The sequence below is a fragment of the Ovis aries genome, chromosome 19, assembly GCF_016772045.2.
Source record: "Ovis aries strain OAR_USU_Benz2616 breed Rambouillet chromosome 19, ARS-UI_Ramb_v3.0, whole genome shotgun sequence".
Taxonomy (NCBI): domain Eukaryota; kingdom Metazoa; phylum Chordata; class Mammalia; order Artiodactyla; family Bovidae; genus Ovis; species Ovis aries.
Window position 1 is genome coordinate 19,065,681 of NC_056072.1, and position 24,395 is coordinate 19,090,075.

Consider the following 24,395-nt stretch of genomic DNA (forward strand, 5'->3'; position numbering starts at 1 on the left):
CATAAAAATAAAACTGAGGTTTTGGAAGCAGCTGGGCCTGCAATGTGATTGTTTTTGGTATGCAGAGCTACAGGTGAGTGTCAGAGCAACACCTACAAGGAAAGAATGTAAGGGAACAAATGTTTCCACCCAGAGCATAGTAAGTCAGCAATTACACAAACCTCAAGTTTATCAATTATCCCAACAGTGCCAAATTACATCTTGAAATGTGATTATACAAAATACAGTGCAATCAACCAGTGTTTAAATGTTTAATACAAAATATTAAGAAAATGCATGTAATCTTGTAACAATGAATATGGGTTTTAATTTAGGCTGAACCAAGCAGTCACCTTTGTGATGATGTGAACTCCAAGCTTTGAGCTAGCTCTGTTAAATTTCCTTCCTTAAAGGGGAAGGTACATGTTGTATGTCACTCATATACCTTAATTAGAGACTAGGGTCAGATCTAGATTGCTGCTTGTTTGACAGTGTTGTGAATTGGAATCGAATGAATACACAGATCGTTTGTATCTAAAGAGATGTTCTATTTTCACACATAATGTGGATTCAATTCATGTTACTTGTGAACGACACATAGAGACTTCAGTTTTGAACCCTGTATCCACACTGAAATCAACTGCAAGCTTCAGGAATTACTCAAAGAGATAAATGTGAAGAAGAAAATTCCATGAAAACCAGATGATAAATAGAAGAGTGGCAAGACATTAAAAAAAAAATCAAGAATCTTCTTTCCTTTCAAACCAAAGTTTGAGTTGTCTTATCAAAAAGGGGTTCGGATTGACATATATACACTGATATATTTAAAATAGATAGCCAATAAGCACCTACTGTATAGCACAGGGACCTCTTCAGTATCCTGTAATAACCTAAATGGGAAAATAATTGGAAAAATAATAGATATATGTATATGAATAACTGAATCACTTTACTGTATACCTGAAACTAACACGATACTATAAATCAACTATAGTTCAATATGAGGTAAGGTGAAGTCGCTCAGTCGTGTCTGACTCTTTGTGACCCCATGGACTGTAGCCTACCAGGCTCCTCTGTCCATGGGATTCTCCAGGCAAGAATACTGGAGTGGGATGCCATTTCCTTCTCCAGGGGATCTTCCCGACCCAGGGATCAAACCCAGGTCTCCCGCATTGGAGGCAGATGCTTTAACCTCTGAGCCACCAGGGAAGCCCAGTTTAATATGAAATACAGATTAAAAAATAAAAGACGTTTGACATCACATTTTAATTGGATGCTTGGGGCTGGTGCGACGACCCAGAGGGATGGTATGGGGAGGGAGGAGGGAGGGGGATTCAGGATGGGGAACACGTGTATACCTATGGCAGGTTCATGTTGATGTACGACAAAACCAATACAATATTGTAAAGTAATTAGCCTCCAATTAAAATACATAAATTTAAATTAAAAAAATAAAAAGCAGTGGACTATGTGGAAGCTGTGTGTATGCTCAGTTGCTCAGTACTGTCTGACTCTTTGCGACCCACTGGGCTGAGTAGCCCGCCAGGTTCCTCAGATCATGGGATTTTTCAGGCAAAAATACTGGAGTGGGTTGCCATTTTCTCCTCCAGGGAATCTCATCCCTGGGTCTCCTGTGTCTCCTGTAGTGGCGGGCAAATTCTTTACCACCGAGCCACCCGGGAAGCCCGAAGTGGAAGTGAGGATCATCTAAAATTTCAGCGGCTATCCAAAATACACTGGGTCCTGCCTGGCCCTCAGGTATATAGGATTTACTTGGATGCTGTAAGCATATATGCACTGCGCCTTACAACATTTTACCCCAAATTATGCTACTATCTGTACATGTTTAGGCCCTCTCTCCTTATAATTTATGGTCATGTGCTTTTGCAAGGGAAAGCACACTAATAATCCTGGGAGGTTTGCTATGCATTAGACCCTACTTGGTGTTTAGGTATGACCTTCATTCAATAAAATAACCCAAGAATACTACAGGATGAATCAAAGGAATACTGAAATGGGGTGGTACAAATGGTCAGGCAATAAGAGATTCACTATGTGTAGGGAATCTCAAGAAATAACTGCAAGTTATCTGTTTGCTTTTTTTTTTTTTTCCCCACAAACTTGGGCTAGCAATTCTAAAGAATGGCAGGAAAAATATGCTCCCCTCCAAAAACTCTGGTCAATGTAAACCAGGATCTGTCAAACTTTTTTGTAAGAGGTCAGATAGTAAATATTTCAGCATGTAGGTCACATGATCTCTGTTGTGGTTACTTAATTTTACTCAACTTAGCATAAAAGTAGCCATTTTCCCTAGACAATATGTTTTTTAAAAAATGGTAATTTAAAAAATAATTATAAAAATAGACAGCTGAAAAACTTTAACCCAAAGGTCAAAGTTTACTGACCACTCTCGGTCTGAGTTCTCCACACTGCAGTAACTGTTGAGTTTGGGTAATATATACATAAGCTTCAAATGAGTACAGCTTTTAACATTTACTCTTTTTAACAAACATCGCCTACATAGAACTGAACTCAGAGAATCCCAAATTATGCATCTGCTCCTGACATATGCAGATTCAGTCACACAAACACATACACATTTCAGGAGTAAGTTCATTACAGCTAGGAATCAACCAAGTCACATTAGGCATAGTTCATGCCTCCAATTCCTCTGAAATGAAGTGAAAGTCACTCAGTCGTGTCCAACTCTTTGCAACCCCATGGACTATACAGTCCATGGAATTCTCCAGGCCAGAATACTGGGATGGGCAGCCTTTCCCTTCTCCAGGGGATCTTCCCGACCCAGGGATTGAACCCAGGTCTCCTGCACTGCAGGTGGATTCTTTACCAGCTGAGCCACAAGTGAAGCCCAAGAATACTGGAGTGGGTAGTCTATCCCTTCTCCAGAGGATCTTCCCGACCCAGGAATCAAACTGGGGTCTCCTGCATTGCAGGCAGATTCTTTACCAACTGAGTTATCAGGGAACCCCTCCAATTCCTCTAGCATTGCATATTCTCAGATTTAAAAAGTATATTTGTAATAATAACAGCACAATGATTGCAGACAGGAAGAACCATTACACTTAATACTTCAAATTGTTGTAAAGCAATGGATTAATGTCAATAACTTATCAGTCACCATTTTATCTAATTTTATAGAAACAAAATTTCAGAAAGTGTTACAAAATATGAGACACATTAATGATTTGTTTTTGCAAACATATTTCAGGGGAAAATCTTCAAATGTGGAAACATTTGAAAAATTCATATCAGAGAAGTACAGATACTGATGTCCTGACAACTTATAGAATTTCATGAAGTTTGCATTTTATGGTTATCTATAAGAGTTTTACTAGTTGTATATTTATTGCTTCTTATGGGGGGAAAATTCTTTTTGAAATAAAATTAGTAAAAAGGGCTCTCTGATTAACTGTGAACAAATTCAGATTAACAAATCTGGTTAAGCTGTATAATGAACATGAATACGCAAAGAAGGTTAATTTTTACAAAGTAGTTAAATTTACTAAAGTTAAAGCCTGCAAACAGAAACTGGGATGCTATTTGCTACTGCAATAGGCCAACAGATATGGACATTTAGGATTTTTCCTTTTAGTAAAAAAGATGATACATTTAAATTTTATCTTATTTCACTGTTTTTCTATTCTATACTGTAATTTTACTTGTATATTTATTACAAGCCTGTGTAGACATATGAACTGCAATAAATTAAGATTTTTACTGCTAAATTTTTTTCATTATTACTATTCATTTCATTTCATGATTATTATTGAAAATAATTTTGTCATGTAGAGGAAAAAGTCATTAGAAATTTCGTGACAGTGTCAAATAGGCTAAGAACACCAAAGGTAAACAGCATGTTTCTTTCAAAAATGCAGGACAAGATGAGAAAGTGATTTTTCCAAGAGTAGCTGTGAGGTAAATTTAGTCTGATTTCAAAAGTAAGTTTATAGGTACTTGAAAGATAATCAACATCGCTAATTATTAGAGTAATACGAATCAAAATGCAACAAGGTGCAGCCTCACACTGGTCAGAATGGCCATCATTAAAAAGTCCACAGACGGCAAATGCTGGAGAGAATGTGGAGAAAAGGGAACCACTCTTTACTGTTGGTGGGAATTTAAGTTGTTACAGTTACTTTGTAGAACAGTATGGAGGTTCCTTTGGAAACTAAAAATAGAATTACAACATGATCCAGTGATACCACTCCTGGGCATAAATCTGGATAAAACTATACTTTGAAAATACACATACATCAACACACAGAAATAATTGAAATGTCCATCGACAGATGAATGGGGGAAGACGACGTGGCATAGAATATACAACGGAATATTACTCAGCCATAAAAGAGAGTGAAAATATGCCATGTGCAGCTACATGGCTGGACCTAGAGATGGCCATACTGAGTGAATTATGTCAGAAAGAGAAAGACAATATCAGGTGATAGCACTTACATGTGGAATCTGAACTATGACACAAATGAATTTATCTGTGAAATAGAAACAGACTTACAGACATAGAGAACAGACTTGTAGTTTCCAAGGTCAGGGATGTGGGGGGAAGGTTGGATTGGGAGTTTGGGACTAGCAGATGTCAACTATTATTTATGGAACAGATAAACAATGAGCTCCTATTGTAAAGCAGAGATAACTATATTCAATATTTTATAATGAACCACAATGGAAAAAAAGTAGGTCCAATTATATAACATAAATAGCCCACTACATCATAAACAGACTATAAATAGAATATAACAATGGCTATGACTTGGAGCAAACCTGAGTTATAACATGGGAAGTCAGCCCTAGGTTTCCTAGCCAGCGCTCTACTGAGACTTGATTAAACATGAATTGCAATAAAGAGACAGAAGGAGGTCACAACTTACTTATAAATTCACCTGATCCAACCTTTCCCAAACTACATGCCCTATTCAAAACAGATGACACAGCACTTCCTATTAATTACATAATACAGTACTGATTTTCAAAAATCTGTCCATTTTGACATTAGCATCAGTTCTATGCACTAGGGTGCTGATCTGAGCACACACACACACACATGACATACTCACATACACATATCACATACATGTACCACATCACATCACACATATACACACGCAGACATCACAAGCGTACACCTATATATCTCTCTCACACACACACCACACATACTACACAAATAAACATCACACACCATCACCACACACACACCACACACTCTCACTCCTGAAGCCAAATATTCTGGTATTTTGGTAATCAGTATTTCACAACTATGTGTATCTGTGATTATGAGTTTTGTGATTTCTACTTAGCTAATTAAAACTAGGGAAATTAGTGTGTTTCTCTCAATTTCCTTCAAAGTTCATTTTTCTATCACAACTTAATTGAGTTATTAGGCTGCAATAGAGACGAATTAAGATTTCCGATTATGTTCTCCTTCTTCAGAAAGATACTGACACCGTAGTTCCAGTTATATCTGAACTGTCACTTTACAAAGGTATATACAGCACTTTTAATTATAAGACCTAACCTTCTGAATTGGTTTGATTTGTATGTTGCTGGAATCAGCTTTCATGTAAAATTGGTTTTATTAGAATTTAAAATAAAATATCATGTCAGGAACCCTATTTATTTCTCTTAGAAAAACTGCTGAAGTAGTTTATGTATGTCAATAATTCTCTTTCTGAAATTTTTAACTTCCAGGAAAAATCCATGTGTACAATTTTGAAGAATCTTTCAGTGATTTTGGCTCCAATAAGTTATCTTTGTGTAGATACTGCTCTGAAATGATACTCTTGATAAAAGTATTTCTGCCAACTAATGCCCCAAAGCCTTTAAACTCAATTCTTCTTTATACAATGAAATGCCTTTCCAAACTCTTCTCCCTGGTTTGTTTGCATTTAACAGTAAAGCTTAACTTCAAATTCTTTCTTTTTTTTAAAAGAGTCAAAAGTGCTCTTTCATATCCATTAAATCAAGATCCCCATGAAACATGGGGCTTGTCCTTCTTATACTATATGTTTGCATACAACTTTGGTGTTTATATTTATTTCCTATTAATATTAATAACTGAAAAATAAGATCCTCATCCAAATTTGAACTGAGAACTTAGTGTGTACTAAGCTTTGCATCTAGCATTTCACGTGCACTATTTATTTTAAATTCACATTTTTATGAGGATGACACCACTCTTGCCTTCATTTAACAAATGTGAAAACTGAAGCACAAAGAAGTGAAAGAAAAAGACCCTTTCTCTGTGTTGTAGTTTAGAGTATTAACATCTAACCCCATCTGTCTGACCCTAGGACCCAGGCTCTTGACATTTCCTACAACTCAGAACTTGGAATTAGAATAAAATCAAGGCCGCAAAAAGTAAATGGTAGGTTGAAGATGTGAATACAAGTTTTCCAATACACCAATCAAAACTGAAACAGAAGAGTAAGCTAACTTGCTTACAATGAAAGTAATTTGAGATCAGGTCCAGTGATGAAAACAGTCTAAAACTCCAAGGCCTCTGTCTGCTGGTTAATCCTTGGACAGGATAGAAAGGAAGAAGGGAAATTCCTCTGGTCCAGATTTCCCAGGTGAAGCTCCCTCTTCTGGGAGATGTGAACAGAAGAGTAATTTGGCAAACACATTTGGGGAGTACTGCACAACATTTCTCACTCTCAATGTTTCATAATGTGACTTGACTATTACAAAGATTGTGACAAGTCCTGCATAAAAGACACCTTCTTAATTATGTTTAATCAATGTTGCTCAGATTTACTAGTTCACAGATCCCATTTGCGAAGGTAGCATGATGATGCCCCAAAGATGTTCAATGCTTATATCTCAGAAATGTTGATTAGGTTATATCTTACGGAAAGGAAAGTATAAGATTGTTGGAATTGCGATTGTTAGTTAACTGACTTTGAGATGAGATTATCTAGTGGGCTCACTCTGGGTCACTGTATGAGAGAAAGAAGAAGAGTCAGAGAGAGTTTCAAACACGCTGCACTATTGGCTTTGAAGATGGACCATGAACCAAGGAACGGAGTCAACCTCTAGAATCCGGAAAATAGAAGGAATCAAGTTCTTCTTCAAATTTCAGAAGGAAGACAGACTTGCAGACACCTTGGTTTTAAACACCTGAGACACCTTTTGGACCTTGGACCTTCAGGACTATAAGATAATCCATCTTGTCTTATATTGTTTTAAGCCACTGCTGTTAAGGTAATTTGCTACAGTGGTACACAGGAAACTAATACACATTCTCCTTGGAACACCTAATGTCAAACTTAATTTTGGAAATACAGATCTAGTCCATTATCCTGGGTTGATGAGACATCTTAAAAGCTTGTGGAAAATGGAATTCTGACGTTTCAATGTAGTTTCTCTAAAATGTTAATGTGAACATGAATTGTGTGGGTGTGGTTTTAAAAATACAGATTCTGATTCTATAGGTCTAGGGTGGGACCTAAAATTTTGCATTTCTGAAAACCTCCCAGGTGATACTGGTGCTGATGCTGCTGGCTGATATTTACATTTAGAGCAGCAAAGTTAAAAGTGTACACAAGCCCCCTCTCCCCTGCAAAAAAAAAAAAAAGAAAGAAAGAAAGAAAGAAAAATGAAACAAACGAACCCAAAACAACTCTAGCCTTCTGAGGAAAACTTTGGCAAAAGGAATCCCATGAAGTTTCAAACAGAAAATGCCTACCTGGAGATAAACAATCAAGGAAATAGATTTGTAAGAATGGCTTCATCCATCAATGTTTATGACATAGAAAAATTTCTGCACAAAGTGGGCAGAAGAGAAATGTCATAATTCATTGATGTCTCCTATTTCTAACAATTTAGAAACAATCTGCATCCCTAATAAGACAGAAGCAGCATGAAGCACAAGAGGAGGTCTTATGAAATATTCTCAATTTGACCACAAAGCCACCTAAAATAATTGTTTAGCACTGTAAAAAGTACTAGAGTCACACAGAATAAAATAAAATATAAAATAAGACTCTGGAAGTTTCTGCCTTATTCTCTTTTAAAAACTGTACTTTACAACAAATTTTATTCCCACTGTTTCATCCTTGCTTTAGAAACACCCAAGAGGATGGAACCAGAAAGCCTCATCAATTATCTCACCTCTTACCTGCCTGGGGGAGGAAAAAGGGCTTAAATAATATAGAGGGTGCCAAAGAGAACCATTCTCTGCTACCTTGCCAGCACAAAAAGAACAGATGCTTTTTTCCTTTTTTTTCTTTTCAGAGTAAATTTAGTGTCCATGAAAGGTGCCAAGTTAAAATCCCTAGAAACGAATGCATTCTCCTTACCTGCAAGTCTGGCAATGGTGATAAAAGCTTTTTCATAAAACTGCTCAGTCCCACAGGAGAGCTCATTTCTGGACCATTTCTACTTAACTGGTCTTTATATAAGGAGATAGAAATTACAAGCTCAACCATTAGCAAGCTGTCGATTGTAGGTAGTTTAAAGATTAACTCAAAATACATTGTTCCGTGACTTGAGACACCTTTGTTTCAACATTACCACATGCGTACAGTGCTGTAGGCTTTACAAAACACTCTATAATAGTCAACACTTACTGGAAACAATTTTCTGAGCTCTTGCTACGTGGCAGGCATGCCGAGGCTTTGTATCAGGGCTTTACATGTTTTATTATATTTACATTTCATGACAGTCTATAAACAGGTATCACCACAATTTTAATTTTGTAGATGCACAAGCCAAAAACACATATGTTGCCTATGGGCACACAGCTAACCAGCAGAGGAGCCAGGACTTTAATCCAGGGGATGGTTCCAGAGAGTACTCATTTCATAAGATAACTGCTGTCACAATTAAAAGACACAAAATTGTCTAAATGATGAAACTGATACATAGGGAGCATGGCATGCCAAATGTCATACACAGGAAGTCATATTTAAAGGCAGCATTCTGCCTTTCAGAGACTAAGGCCTTTCCAACTGTTCCAGATACAGTGAGGTGGCATGCTACCTTTCACTGAGTTTTGCTGGTGTTGATAGGTTCAACTTTTCCCCATAAGAATAAGAAAAGCTATGACAAACCTATACAGTGTATTAAAAAGCAGAGACATTCCTTTGCTGACAAAGGTCCATATAGTCAAAGCTACATTTTTTCCGGTAGTCAGGCATGGATGTTAAGAGTTGGACCATAAAGAAGGCTGAGCGCCAAAGAATCAATGATTTGAACTGTGGTGCTGTGCTTTAGAAGACTCTTGAGAGTCCCCTGGACAGCCAGGAGATCAAACCAGTCAATTCTAAAGGAAATCAACTCTGAAGATTCATTGGAAGGACTGAGGATGAAGCTGAAGCTCCAGTACTTTGGCCACCTGATGCGAAAAACTGACTCACTGGAAAAAATCCTGATGCTGGCAAGGATTGAAGGCAGGAGGAGAAGGGGATGACAGAGGATGAGATGGTTGGATGGCATCACCGGCTCAATGGATATGAGTCTGAGCAAGCTCCAGGAGACTGTGAAGGACAGGGAAGCCTGGCATGCTGCTGTCCATGGGGTCACAAAGAGCTGGACACAACTGAGCACCTGAACAACAATATCAACAAACCTTTTTAGAACTAATGAGTATACAAAGTGTTAAATGTTTCTGACTTTCCAATGAGACAATAAATTAAGTTTTATTTTAACAGAGCAAACACACCTATTTCTGATGGGACCATCCATGGCTTGGAAGAAACTCAGGCTGGTGAAGTTCCCTTGTGGTCAGGAGGTCCCCTTCCTGGCACTGAATTAAGAGAGGTTTATAGGGAAGAAGAACATGGGCCATGGTTTTTCAGGACCAAGATAAACAGTCCAGATGTGACAATTTATTTGATAAAACTGATTCCCAGCAGGAAAAACCATAACCACAATTCAACAGGCATTTCATAGAAGCCGTTCTTCGGGTTCAATGAATATAAACCAACTAAAGCTTGCTTTCTCACTTACACACACTGGCATAGACACACACATCAGAAAGTATGAAGTCCTGGAGAAGCATTCACACCGTGGAAATGGTGTTTAGCTGTTTTACAGGAGTGGAGCTAAAAAGGCATGAAGTCAAGCGTGGCTACTCCCCATTTTCTCCTTGGGGCACACCTTACAGCTATTTGCTGCCTTACCTTTCTACCTTCTTTCAACTTTATACTCCTATCTCTACAAAGAACTTTCTCTGCTTCCTCATGGTTTCTGGTCCCTCATAATATGAGCTTTCACTCATCTACAGAAAGTACTCAAGCTTCTTTATGGTCCTACTCTCTCTATATAGTCATATAGCTTTGACTACACCTTAGCCTTCCCAAAAAACTAAATGACAACTGTGTTTGATATGTCTTCAGTTCAGTTCAGTTCAGTCACTCAGTCGTGTCCGACTCTTTGGGACCCTATGAATCGCAGCACGCCAGGCCTCCCTGTCCATCACCAATTCCTGGAGTTTACCCAAACCCATGTCCATAGAGTCAGTGATGCCATCCAGTCATCTCATCCTCTGTTGTCCCCTCCTCCTCCTGCCTCCAATCCCTCTCAGCATCAGGGTCTTTTCCAATGAGTCAGCTCTTTGCATGAGGTGGCCAAAGTACTGGAGTTTCAGCCCCACCATCAGTCCTTCCAAAGAACACTCAGGATTGATCTCCTTTAGGAGGGATTGATTGGATCTCCTTGCAGTCCAAGGAACTCTCAAGAGTCTTCTTCAACACCACAGTTCAAAAGCATCAATTCTTCGGTGCTCAGCTTTCTTCACAGTCCAACTCTCACATTCATACATGACCACAGGAAAAACCATAGCCTTGACTAGACGGACCTTAGTTGGCAAAGTAATGTCTCTGCTTTCGAATATGCTATCTAGGTTGGTCATAACTTTTCTTCCAAGGAGTAAGCATCTTTTAATTTCGTGGCTGCAATCACCATCTGTAGTGATTTTGGAGCCCCCCCAAAAATAAAGTGTGACACTGTTTCCCCATCTATTTCTCATGAAGTGATGGGACCAGATGCCTTGATCTTAGTTTTCTGAATGTTGAGTTTTAAGCCAACTTTTTCACTCTCCTCTTTCACTTTCATCAAGAGGCTTTTTAGTTCCTCTTCACTTTCTGCCATATGGGTGGTGTCATCTGCATATCTGAGGTTACCAATATTTCTCCCAGCAATCTTGATTCTAGTTTGTGCTTCTTCCAGCCCAGCATTTCTCATGATGTACTCTGCACATAAGTTAAATAAGCAGGGTGACAATATACAGCCTTGACGTACTCCTTTTCCTATTTGGAACCAGTCTATGGTTCCATGTCCAGTTCTAACTGTTCCTTCCTGACCTGCATGTAGGTTTCTCAAGAGGCAGGTCAGGTGGTCTAGTATTCCCGTCTCTTTCAGAATTTTTCCACAGTTTATTGTGATCCACACAGTCAAAGGCTTTGGCATATTCTATAAAGCAGAAATAGATGTTTTTCTGGAACTCTCTTGCTTTTTCAATGATCCAGCAGATGTTGGCAATTTGATCTCTGGTTCCTCTGCCTTTTCTAGAACCAGCATGAACATCTGGAAGTTCATGGTTCACGTACTGCTGAAGCCTGGCTTGGAGAATTTTGAGCATTACTTTACTAGCATGTGAGATGAGTGCAATTGTGCGGTAGTTTGAGCATTCTTTGGCATTGTCTTTCTTTGGAATTGGAATGAAAACTGACCTTTTCTAGTCCTGTGGCCACTGCTGAGTTTTCCAAATTTGCTGGCTTATTGAGTGCAGCACTTTCATAGCATCACTGAAAGAGGAACTTCCCAGATTGGTAAGTGCCCAATATGCTACTGGAGATCAGTGGAGAAATAACTCCAGAAAGAATAAAGGGATGGAGCCAAATAAAAACAATACTCAGTTGTGGATGTGACTGGTGATAGAAGCAAGGTCCGATGCTGTAAGGAGTAATACTGCACAGGAACCTGGAATATTAGGTCCATGAATCAAGGCAAATTGGAAGTGGTCAGACAGTAGATGGCAAGAGTGAACATCGACATTCTAGGAAATCAGCTAACTAAAATGGACTGGAATCATGAATTTAACTCAGATGACCATTATATCTACTACTGTGGGCAGGAATCCCTTAGAAGAAATGGAGTAGCCATCATGGTCAACAAAAGAGTCTAAAATGCAGTACTTGATATGTCTTATTTACTTTGAAATGACTCAGTTTATATTCAACTCATTCAGCAAAGACCTGAGAATTCCCTGTTTTCTAAATATATCTTTTCTCCCAATATTCTTGCCAATTCACCCTTACACTTCATCATGGCACATGCCATACACGCTCTGAGCTTACTCTTATACTTGTCTTACCAACTGGATAGTGGCAATACTACAGCAGCAGTCACAGCTTACTCATCATATGTCCTTAACATAAGTAAATGCCTATGTAAATTGGTGTTCAATGGATGCTTTTCAGATCCATAGTAAATGAATCCAAAAGTCTATATATTAAATAATCAGTAAGTAAGTTAGAATGAAGAACAGAAAAAAGGAAATGAGATGGTCCTTTAAGAAGCTTAACATGCTGCATTAAAGCAATGATGTCACTCTCTTTTTAAACATAAAATACTATTCAGTTAATAATCATATATATACATATTTTTTTCATTTATCTGAACACTGGTTTGCTCAAGTAAGACAAATTGTAGTTTGGGGTTTATCAAATTTTCATTTTTATTTTATATTTAGTTTAACCATGATAAAATTAAAGATAAAAACAAAATCAAACCAAGAGCCTAATACTGCTTAATTAACATTTTTTATTTGGAAATTGCTTTAGGGCATGTTCTATTAAACATGACCTTATCACTTTGAGTATATCTTAAATATAGCATTTATGCATCTTTTCACTGCTAACAATAATTTTGCTAAGTAAATCAAATTCCCCATAATATATAAATGCTATTATAAACTTAGTTTAGAAATCAAAATGCTATTTAATAACAACTGAAAGGCAAATATTAAAAAGACAAGATATCAAAGAAAAAAGTATTTGTCCTCACAGTAATATATTACTTAGAATTCTTAATATCTTGAAAAATCATCAATTATTACTTTGTCTTATAATAGCCTGTGGAAAAAAGGAGACTCAAATATAATATATATGTATCACAATCATCTTTCTTAGCTAGTAACTGTAAAAAATGCAAAACATGCCAATATCTTCCTGTCCATTTTCTTTCCTCTTCATCTTATTCTCTCTCAACTTATTCCTTTTTAAAGTCTTATTAAAAGAAAACCATAATAACATAGACAATGCAATTAAAATATTTAAAATGTATAGGAGCAACTATTTCTTCTTAATGAATAGATATAGATCCAGACAGCTAGATTCACACCATTTGAATATTTATCCCAGGCCAAAACTGACTGTTTCAGAATATCCATTCTGATCAAATGTGGCCAGTATGCGACACTCATCTTTTACAAAATAATATGTACAGTAAATAGAAATAGATTCTGTTTTAAATAGTCATGGCAAAATAAAGCACTGGAAATCTCCTTCTAGCTCACACTTTTGTTCTGTTAGGAAACTGTCTGGTTCATGAAACCTAACATTCCAGCAGTCACTTATCCAGATTAGGGTGGCAAGCCAAAGACTTAATGTGGGAGAAAACCTGAGGATAAAATTGCACTCTAGGCTTGTAATGGTTCCTTTTATGTGTCAAATTGACCGGGCCCTGGGGTGTGTAGATTAAATATTATAACACACACACACACACACACACACACACGTGTACATGTACACTGCTTGTGTCTGTATATTCATTGAAGCCCAAGCAATGAGAGTTCGATCATGTGGTAGATTAACTATGAATTGTAATTTTGACTTTCATTGGTTCAAGTTCAAGCCAAACAACCCTCATAACAAAACCTAACTGTAAGCTAAGCTGGCAAGGTGCTGTACTTTTGTAAGGGAGCAGGAACCTATGGTCCTTGCCCCCCATCATGTCCTCTGCCTGCCTTTTGTCTGTGGAAAACTTTTTAGTTGAAGAATAAGTTTAATCAGAGAGAGAGAAATGCAGGAAAAAAGGAAAACAGTGACAGGAGACTCAATGTAGTCATTAAGCATGGCCAAGGCCCTTTAGTTCTTCCTCAAGGTTACAGATAATATTCTGAGCCGCATCCTTTGAGCTGTCTTGTAGATACTAAAACACCAGGGGAGAAGTTAACTGCGTGGTGACCACAGTGCACCCAGGACATGAGCTGGCACACTTGTGAGATTTGGCCTCAGACAAATGCTGACTGCGCTGCCTCTGCAGGTAACACGTCCCCTACTTCCCACCCTCCCTCGCTCTATAAAAGCTCTTGCCCCACTGGTTGCCAGTGCAGGGGCTTGAGTGTTGGCCTTTGGACAAATGTCTGCCCCTCCCCGCCAAGTTGCCTGCATCTGAAATAAAGCAAACTTCCCTTTCCATCAACCTAGCCTGTTTATTGGCTTTTGAGCAGTGAGCAGCCAAACCCTGCACTCCTTTTGGCAACACTTTTACAATAAACCAGTGATGCTTGAGCATAACAACAATAATAATAACTAATATGCCACATTACTGTACCAACAAAGTATTTTTCTATACTTCATACTGTGTATGAGGATCTCACGGTACAATAAAAAAAAGTCAAAAATTCTTAGGCATTTATAAATCAAAAGGGCTAGGGCTATATTTCAGTGGGTCAAAAAGATGAGTAACTGATCATGTGGCCTCACTTTTGGTTTGAGCTAGTCTGAAATATAATCCATAAAGAACCTGACAATTAGAACTCTAAGGGTATCTTCTAGCCCCTGTATCTTAGGATTTGATCCTGCAGCAATTTTCATCTCAGATAGTTATGAAGCATGCACTAAGTCCTTCGTCAGACCAGGAGTCAGAGTACATTAAAGATTAAGTCTAGTATACAAAGAGGCTCCCGCCTAGGGGAGCCTGACACAGGATACTCTTTCAGAAGTGCATCTTGTCAGGGAATCAAGGGAAAAATCAAGCAAATCAGCCTTTTGTGATTAACTGTGTTGGGATGGAAGTCACACTTTTGTAAGGGAGATGCTAAAATTTAGAGGTTGTTCATTTTCTCTTATATCAAGGCAATGTGTTTAAAATAAAGGGAAAAGCACTTTTATACACGTATTTCATTAAAGAGGTAGTGGTTAAAATGAGAAATTTAATAGTGTGGTAGTGTGTCATCTTCTGCAATCACCTAAAACATGCCCTCCAATACAGTCCTACAACATAAGGTTATATTCTCAGTGGCAACTCATGGGAAGTTTAGATCAAACTCTTTTTTTGTTTTTCCTGGCGACAGGTTTATTCAACACAAAACAATCCCTTTCAACTTTACTGAGGTGGCTGACCATGTCCTCAACCAAATCCACCCCTAAACTGGAATTCAGTTGCTGACCCAGCCCCAGCCTTGGGTTTCTTTTCAGCGTCAGGGGGCATGGCGCTTTGTAGGCGTCTCTGTCGACTTCCCCTTGTGTGAGTCTTGCAGGATGCTCTCCCTCCAGACCTTTGGGCCATGGCCAGCCAGTCTCAGGATGGCTGTGGCGCAGGGTGGCAGGCACAATCTCAGGGGGCAGCTGGAGGTAATTGCGGAGATACTGGATGCCCTCATTGGTGAGGTACCAGTAGAAGTGTCTCCAGGCAAACTGTTCCTTCACATGGCCTCATGATTTAAAAGACTGCGTGAAACTGGAGCCTTATACAGAGTGAAGTAAGTCAGAAAGAAAAACACCAATACAGTATACTAATGCATATATATGGAATTTAGAAAGATGGTAACGATAACCCTGTATGCAAGACAGCAAAAGAGACACAGATGTATAGAACAGTCTTTTGGACTCTGTGGGAGAGGGAGAGGGTGGGATGATTTGGGAGAATAGCATTGAAACATGTATAATATCATATATGAAACGAATCGCCAGTCCAGGTTCAATGCATGATACAGAATGCTCGGGGCTGATGCACTGGGATGACCCAGAGGGATGGTACGGGGAGGGAGGAAGAAGGGGGGTTCAGGATGGGGAACACGTGTATACCTGTGGCGGATTCATGTCGATGTGTGGCAGAACCAATACAGTATTGTGAAGTAATTAACCTCCAATTAAAATAAATAAATTTATATTTAAAAAAAAAGACTGCATGGCTTTCATGACATGAAGGTTGGGTGTGTTCTTGTCTGCCAGTTCGGGGTGCTTAGGCATGTGGATATCCATCTTGGTCACCATCACTCCCTCCTTAAAAAGAAGTTCATAAATGGCAATCTGGTTCTTCTTGGGCACCAACACTGTGATGACTGCTGTGTCCGGGGCCAGAGCCTAAAAGGACTAGGTCAAACTCATGATCTCCAGATAGTGCACCAGAAGGTTGCATCATTCTAGCCTTAGTTACTCTACTGGAAATCGATTTTGTGTATTCTCTGGCCTATGTCATTTGGAAGTTGAGACTCCAAATGAGTTGCTTTACATTATAAAATAATGTAAAAATGTCTGAGAATATGAGAGGAAGAAGAGAAAAGGTCATGGAGGGGAGAGAGGAAAGAGGTGGGGGAGAAAGACCAAAAAGATGACAGTGGGGAAATAAGATGAAGCTGGGGTATAAGAATAATGATTGTATCCTAACCAGTCAGAGATGGCTTTCTTCCATAAAATGTGTATATGAGTTAAAGCTCTCTCTGTCTGTCTTCTCCATGAATCTGTCACAATATTTAAGAGTTCTGCTTCCTTAATTCTTTTAGATGGGGCTGAGAAAGACCCTGTTAAAACAGGAACACAGATCTCTCAGGAAGGATACATGAAGCAGTTATCAGCTGCCAAGAGTGCAGCACAAATGTGGTAAGATTCGAAAGGCACTCAGCCAAGACGGCCCTGAAAACAAAGGAAGCAACTAGCTCAAGTGGCTTTCTTTTGTTTTGTTTTAATACTAATACAAGGTAGACTGAGGATGCGTTTAGGCTGGTAAGAGTGTTTCTTGAACTTGGAAGTGTGGTCCTCTGTACTGCTCAGCTGGAGACTGTAACATAGTGTGATTTTAATTCGGGAAGCCCAGGGTAAGGCCTGAGATTCTGAATTTCTAACAAATACCAGGTGATGAGGAAGCTGTGAAGCTCTGAGGATAAAGAACATGCAACTTGGAGAGGGAACCATTTTTAAACCAAGCTGAGGTGTCACAGAGATCTGTGAATAGATAAGAAGCCATGTAATAAACTGAGAATTGGGAAAAAGTAACTCAAAGAAAATGAGGAAGTGCTGAGAAAAACTGATGTCTTAAGATGATAGCTTCTTAAGCATTCATGTTTATCCACCAACGTCTTTTTTGCCCATGCTTCAGTATACACACTAAAGATACTATGGTCCCCAAAAGACCATCTTTGGTCACAAGAGGCACAGTCTAGCTAAATGCCAGTGGAGAGCTAATTCAATTTTCAAACCTTCAAAGAAGAAATCACGAGTTAAGATTTAATGCAGCAGTTCTCAGCTTATGGTCCGATATAAGCAACATCACCATCACACGGGAACTTGTCAATGATGTAACTTTTTCTGGCTTTATCCCACATCTACTGGATCTGAAAATCTTGGAGTGGGACCCCGGGGTAGGTACATTAAAAGCCTTTCAGGTGATTCCAAGGCATCCTAAAGTTTGTGAAATATTATTCTAAAGGAAGGGTAGGAGTTAGTCTTCAAAAGACCAAGTGGAGGGGAGGGAAGGTTAGAAAGAAAGAGGGAAGAAGATGTTTCACAGAAAGAGGACTTAGATCAGGAAAGAGCAGCCCAAGGCTGATTTTGCTCTTATCCCTTTAGGCAGCAGAAAAGTCAACTTTATTTTGAGAAGGAGAAGCAGGTCTTCTTCATGCATTTTCATCATCAGCCTGGTCCCTAAATGCCTTTGGTTTTGCAAATTTGGCTAAATCATCACAGGAGAAAACAGCTGAGAAATGGTACTCAACTCTTTAGGGAAATAGTTCTCAGCCTGGTCATGTATTACAAGTACCCTAGGAGCTCTAAACAGATGCAGGGGGTGACAAAGAACAATTAAACTGAATATCTGGGGCTGGGTCCAGGCATCAGGTTTTTCTAAAGCTCCTCAGATGGTTCTAATGAGCAGCAAGAGTTGACTGATGCACCGTTTAGTTTGAAAGAATAAGAGTCAGCAAAGTTATGCTTCTGGTAGAATATCTTTGCAGTTGCTTAAGGCAAGAAACAAAAGAGGGTGGCTGACAATGAGATAGCTAGATAGCTTCACTGACTCAATGGACATGAATTTGACCAAACTCTAGGAGATAGTGAAGGACAGAGGATCCTGGAAGTCCATGAGGTCGCAAAGAGTAGGACACAACTGAGCAACTGAATAACAACAAAAAGGCAAAAAAGAATACAGGAGTGTTCATTTTGGCTTTCTTGTTCAGGTCCCTTCTTTTCATACTTGGTAAAGTTTTCTGTTAAACTGTAGGTGTATCTTCAGGAGCAGAATGAATCATGGATCCCACCATACGACTGTAGTAGAAACCATATGCTTCCATGGAAGACAGCCTAGTTTAGAGAACATCCTTCCTTCTAGGTCATCTGCTTCTGATTATACAGGGGTTCTGTGCTTTCATTTCTTTTGAGATAGGTCACAATTCCAAATCGTAGATAACTGATAGCAATAGGAAATAATAATCTAGTCCAAAGACATGTGAACATATGGAAGTTTTACCTGCTGGAAGTTTTATTGACTACCCCTCCCCCTAGTCAATTTTGCATCCATGTGCAAATGTCTTTCAGTATTCCTGATCTATAAATTTGTCTGTTCTTTGGTTCTTCTCTGAACTAGTTGTAACATCACCCAGGGTCCTCTGTTAATACTTAAATAAAAATTTCAATGGGCTCATTTCAAATCTGTATGAGACTCATGATTTCACCATTATTGCAGGATTATATTTAAATACGACTGACTCTAAATTAGGGGGAAAACATTTGAGAGACATGGGTTCATGAGGAGTCTCTATGGGGTCCAGTGGAAAGCCTTAAGAGGTATTTATAACCAATGGGCCAATGTCTATTCCTTTCTTTCCCATACTCTGCAAAACTAACCTCTCATAACAATACAATTCTAACCCCCTCTGGATTTCTCATTAGAATATCAACTGATACACTTTTCTCACTAACCCATTCTACACTTTAACATTTCAAGGCCGTGTGGTAACAGCATGGTTTCATTATGAGAGACAGAATATTCTTCCCGAATTTTTTTGCTAATAGAGAAAGAAAAACAACAAGGAAAACTTCAGCTTTCTTGTCTCCTCGCTAACCAAAGGTAGTGAGATGGGCCTAATCAATAGTTGCCAAAATCAACGTGGGCCTTTTAAGTTCCTATAACCAGTGTCAATCAATGCATTTCAGTTTTCCACAAAGAAGCAATTTCCAACCTTATTCTCATTTTTTTTTTAACCTCAAAAAAAGGAAAAAATACAATTAACAAATTCCAAAGCACAATAAGTGTTATGAGTTTCCCTGAAACAACAGACAAAAGCACCAGAGAACAATACCCAATTTCAGCAAATATCCCCCCTCTGTTTGGAAAACTACCAACTGCTATTACAAAACCAATTAAATAGCCAGTTAAGACACTAAACGGGTCTCCTACAATTCCAAAGTCAAAGGATCAGTTCAGGGGATGTAAAATAAGTTCAAGTTACATTTGGATATTGAATAAAACATTTTCAGAAGAGATAGTTACCTCTGTTGAAAAAAAAATGAATTATTCAAGTTTAAAAAGCGAATGTGGTTTTATGTTTGGTGATTCAAGTACATTCAGCAACTTGAAAGTGATACAATGCACAGTTTCTGTTTAGACTGATAAAACAGATATATTTTTTGGGTTTCACAGAGTTCATGCCAAAAATCCTGAGCTGAATATTTTCTGCTGGATTGAAAAAAGAGAATAAAATAGAAATCATTTTGTTTGGTAAAAAAAAAAAAAAAAAAAAAGTAAGTAGGCACATTGTTTTCCTTACATAAGGTTTTCAAGGGTGAGTAATAACAATGTTCAAGCATTTCTAATTCACAGAGATTTGTTTGTTGCATGTAATTTCTGGGTACAACTCTGGTCACACACAAACAATCCTTTCTGATGTCACTTGGGCTTCCTTGCAAAAAGCAATTTCCAGCAGCCTCTGTCCCCACTGAGAAACTCCATGTTCCATGACATGGTTTTATTGTTCAAGACCAGTTCTTGTAATTTCATGCAGTAATTTAGGTGATTGTCAAGCATGGTGTATTCAAACTAAATGCTTTCTTTTGAAAAGTAACACTTTGCTGTACTGAATTTTTAAATTTTTAGCCAGAAAAAAGTGAGTTTTAATAGCACAGCCTTGAACTTGTATTTTAGATTCTGTTTTTCCTCTTGAACAACAGACTAGTATTTTTCGTTCTTCTAGTGCATTATTAGGAGAAGTCAATGGCAACCCACTCCAGTACTCTTGCCTGGAAAATTGCATGGATGGAGGAGCCTGGTGGGCTGCAGTCCATGGGTTCACAGCTGAGCGACTTCACTTTCACTTTTCACTTTCATGCATTGGAGAAGGAAATGGCAACCCACTCCAGTGTTCTTGCCTGCAGAATCCCAGGGGTGGGAGATCCTAATGGGCTTCCATCTACGAGGTCACACAGAGTCAGACACAACTGAAGCGATTTAGCAGCAGTGTATTATTATACCTATCACACCTTCCTTTGGTCTTTTCATCATGGTGAGATATATCAGAGCTTCCTTCTCTCCCCATCCCCATCTCTTTTTCTTTTCTATTTTTTAAAAACCATTTCTAACTTTTCACTTCATTGTTGTGGAGACAAAGGGCTCAGAGGGTTACCCAGCGACCCTGGATTCAGGATGGAAACAATGACCCATACGTGGCACTGACCACTGTCTAGCTCAGGGGTCCTAAATCAACATCAGATGGCCAAATGCCCTTCCCTGTTCATGCACTGGAGAAGGAAATGGCAACCCACTCCAGTGTTCTTGCCTGGAGAATCCCAGGGACGGGGGAGCCTGGTGGGCTGCCGTCTACGGGGTCGCACAGAGTCGGACACGACTGAAGCTACTTAGCAGCAGCAGTAACCTCACCTGGCCTCCAAGAGCATTTCTTAGGCTCCAAAATCACTGTGGACAGTGACTGTAGCCATGAAATTAAAAGATGGATAAAATGTGAATGATAATAATAATATCCATTTAACAGGATTATCATCTAACAGGAGTATGTCAAGGCTGTATATTGTCACCCTGCTTATTTAACTTATATGCAGAGTACATCATGAGAAACACTGGGCTAGATGAAGCACAAGCTGGCATCAAGATTGCTGGGAGAAATATCAATAACCTCAGATATGCAGATGACACCACCCTTATGGCAGAAAGCGAAGAGCTAAAAAGACTCTTAATGAAAGTGAAAGAGGAGAGTGAAAAACCTGGCTTAAAGCTCAACATTCAAAACACTAAGATCATGGCATCTGGTCCCATCATTTCATGGCAAATAGACAGGGGAAACAGTGGAAACTTACAGACTTTATTTTGGGCTCCAAAATCACTTCAGATGGTGACTGCAGCCGTGAAATTAAATGACATTTACCCTTGGAAGAAAAGTTATGACCAACCTAGACGGCATATTAAAAATCAGAGACAAGGACCATCTAGACAAAGGTCCATCTAGTCAAAGCTGTGGTTTTTCCAGTTGTCATGTATGGATGTGAGAGTTGGACTATAAAGAAAGCTGAGCGCCGAAGAATTGATACTACTGAACTGTGGTGTTGGAGAAGACTCTTGAGAGTCCCTTGGACAGCAAGGAGATCAAACCAGTCCATCCTAAAGGAAATCAGTCCTGAATATTCAATGGAAGAACTGATGTTGAAGCTGAAACTCCAATACTTTGGCCACCTGATGTCAAGAACTGACTCCTTGGAAAAGACCCTGATGCTGGGAAAGATAAGGCAGAAGGAGAAAGGGACAACAGAGGATGAGATGGTTAGATAGTACCATCAACTCGATGGACATGAGTTTGAGCAAGTTCCAGGAGTTGGTGATGGACAGGGAGGCCTGGCGTGCTACAGTCCATGGGGTCGCAAAAAGTTGGACACGACTGAGTGACTGAACTGAACTGAACAGGATTATTATGAGTTATGATTGTTGAAGAAGAGTCTGGCAAATTATAAACATTGTTTCTATTTTTTAATAAGTAAATCACAAATAGACTGTTGTTGTTTAGTCACTAAGTTATGTCTGACTCTTTATGACCCCATTTGGAATGTAGCCCGCCAGGCTCCTCTGTCCATGGGTTTTCCCAGGCAAGTATACTGGAGTGGGTTACCGTTTCCTTCTCCAGAACCATATAGGCACTTCCTGTAAAGGTCTGCCCTTAATTTAATCTGAAGTCAGTTGAAAAATCCAGACTAAAATGTTTTCCAGTCCAACTATGCTCATAAATAGCTAGTGTTATATCCTAGTACAGAGGCAGCTGGGCTGTATAATTTCTGATCCCCTATCTAGCATAGGATTTATGTGAATGTGGCCTGAGTTCTTGGGAAAGAATTCACAAATACCCAACTGCCCATTCACCTAGAAAAGGAAAAGGTGCCTGCTGAAAAGCATACCAGTAATTTGAAAATTAAATTTGAACAACTGTCTCTTCACCAGTCACTACATGAATATTCTCAATACATACTGGGAAAAATACATACAGATCCAACAGAAAGCAAAAAAAAAATATTATTAACTGTTCACTAATAATCAAGTAAACATTCACTGACTCTCCATTTGCTGGCAGGTTTAATGCAAGCTGCCTTAAACACATTCACCACTTTGGGCTACCTTTACTTGGCAGTAAGGGAACTGAGCTCCAAAGAGTGACTCTAATATATTTTGACACATCTAGTGCCAAGAGCTTTTCATTTATTCACACACTCAGTCATCACAGTAATCCTCAGTTTATAGAGCTGTGCACTCAACTCCAAGAAGTCACTGAGCTAGAAGCTGGCAGAGTCTGGATTTTAGCCTCAGAGACTCCACTGCTTATGGTACCCATAATCAGAGCAGATCCTTAGCCCCAGCCTTTGGGATGCAGAGAACAAGATGTAGCCTCTGTTCATGGAGACACAGTTCATCTCCAAGTCTCACCTCTCCATCAGCAAAACAAGAGGAGCATAGTGGCGCATCTCAAGGGGCTTTTGTGTGGTTAACGTTCTGCGACTGCTGGAAATCAGAACCACTGACCAGAGCCCTCTCCACGAAAAACAGTGAAGGATCAGTGCTGTTGACTACCTCCAATGACCACTTCCCTGTAGATTTCCAGCCACACCTTTTCTCCTGGATTCCCCCTTCATTCTAACATCCTATGAGGCACAGAACTCCTCCATGTGGCTTGGGTGTTTCCAAGACCTCTGTTTCACAAATAAAATTACATTCTTTAAAAAGTGCAAAATGTATCAAGCAACCAAGTTGGGCTTTCCTTCAGTTCAGTTCAGTTCAGTTCAGTCGCTCAGCGTCTGACTCTTTGTGACCCTGTGAATCGCAGCACACCAGGCCTCCCTGTCCATCACCAACTCCTGGAGTTCACTCAAACTCATGTTCATCGAGTCGGTGATACCATGAATTCCAATTAAGCAGTGCCTGCTGCTATCCAAATGCTCTAGCAGAAAAGAGGTATAAAAGAGATTCCAAGTGAGTAGATGAAGAGCTGTGACCACAAATGGGTCATTTACACTGTCAGCTTTGTCTGCTCTGTCTGGCTCCAGCCTAGCAAAGACCAGTGCCAATACTATTCATCTGGAACCTGCTGCAGGCACACTCATTCATTTCCACATATACCTGAAGTGAGTCTGGTAAAGTACCTTTACAAAACACATGGGGATTTCAGTCTTCACCTTGGATTACCATACTTCCATATCCTTTATTTTCTGCTCTCTCAGCACCTGTGTCAAAGATCCAGACTCTCCTTACCCCTCAATGATCCTTTTGTCATAGTCCTTTCCTTCTGAGTATTTCTAAGCTCTTAGAGTAGCAACAAAACACTCAATGTACAACACAGATTTCCTTGAAATAAAATGGGAGGATACAAGGAATGATGGCAAACATCCCTAGTCTTAGAGTATATCAAGGGGTAAACTAGGAGTTCACAGCCTAAACTTAGGCTGCAAGAATTTTTTGTTTATACTTTGTCTTCACAGATTCAAATTAGTGGTCACAACTTCAAATATTGGAATGTTCTTGGAAAAAACTGGATGTATGGTTCTTCCTGGAGAATGAGAAGACTATGCCAATGGGCCCCCTTTGTCTAAGGGTGAATAGGAGGTTCATTTCTACCAAGGATGTGGACCCTCCAGTTGCCCTGGTTCATACTATTTCCCATTGCTTTC

The 24,395-nt window shown here is 39.2% G+C and overlaps 1 protein-coding gene and 1 pseudogene across 3 annotated transcripts in view; both read right to left on the reverse strand.

The window, feature by feature from the left end:
* GRM7 (glutamate metabotropic receptor 7) overlaps positions 1 to 24,395 on the reverse strand; it is a 942,724-nt gene that overhangs the window by 493,086 nt on the left and 425,243 nt on the right. The window lies entirely within an intron of this gene.
* LOC105603613 (small ribosomal subunit protein eS10-like) overlaps positions 15,352 to 24,395 on the reverse strand; it is a 67,558-nt pseudogene continuing 58,514 nt past the window's right edge.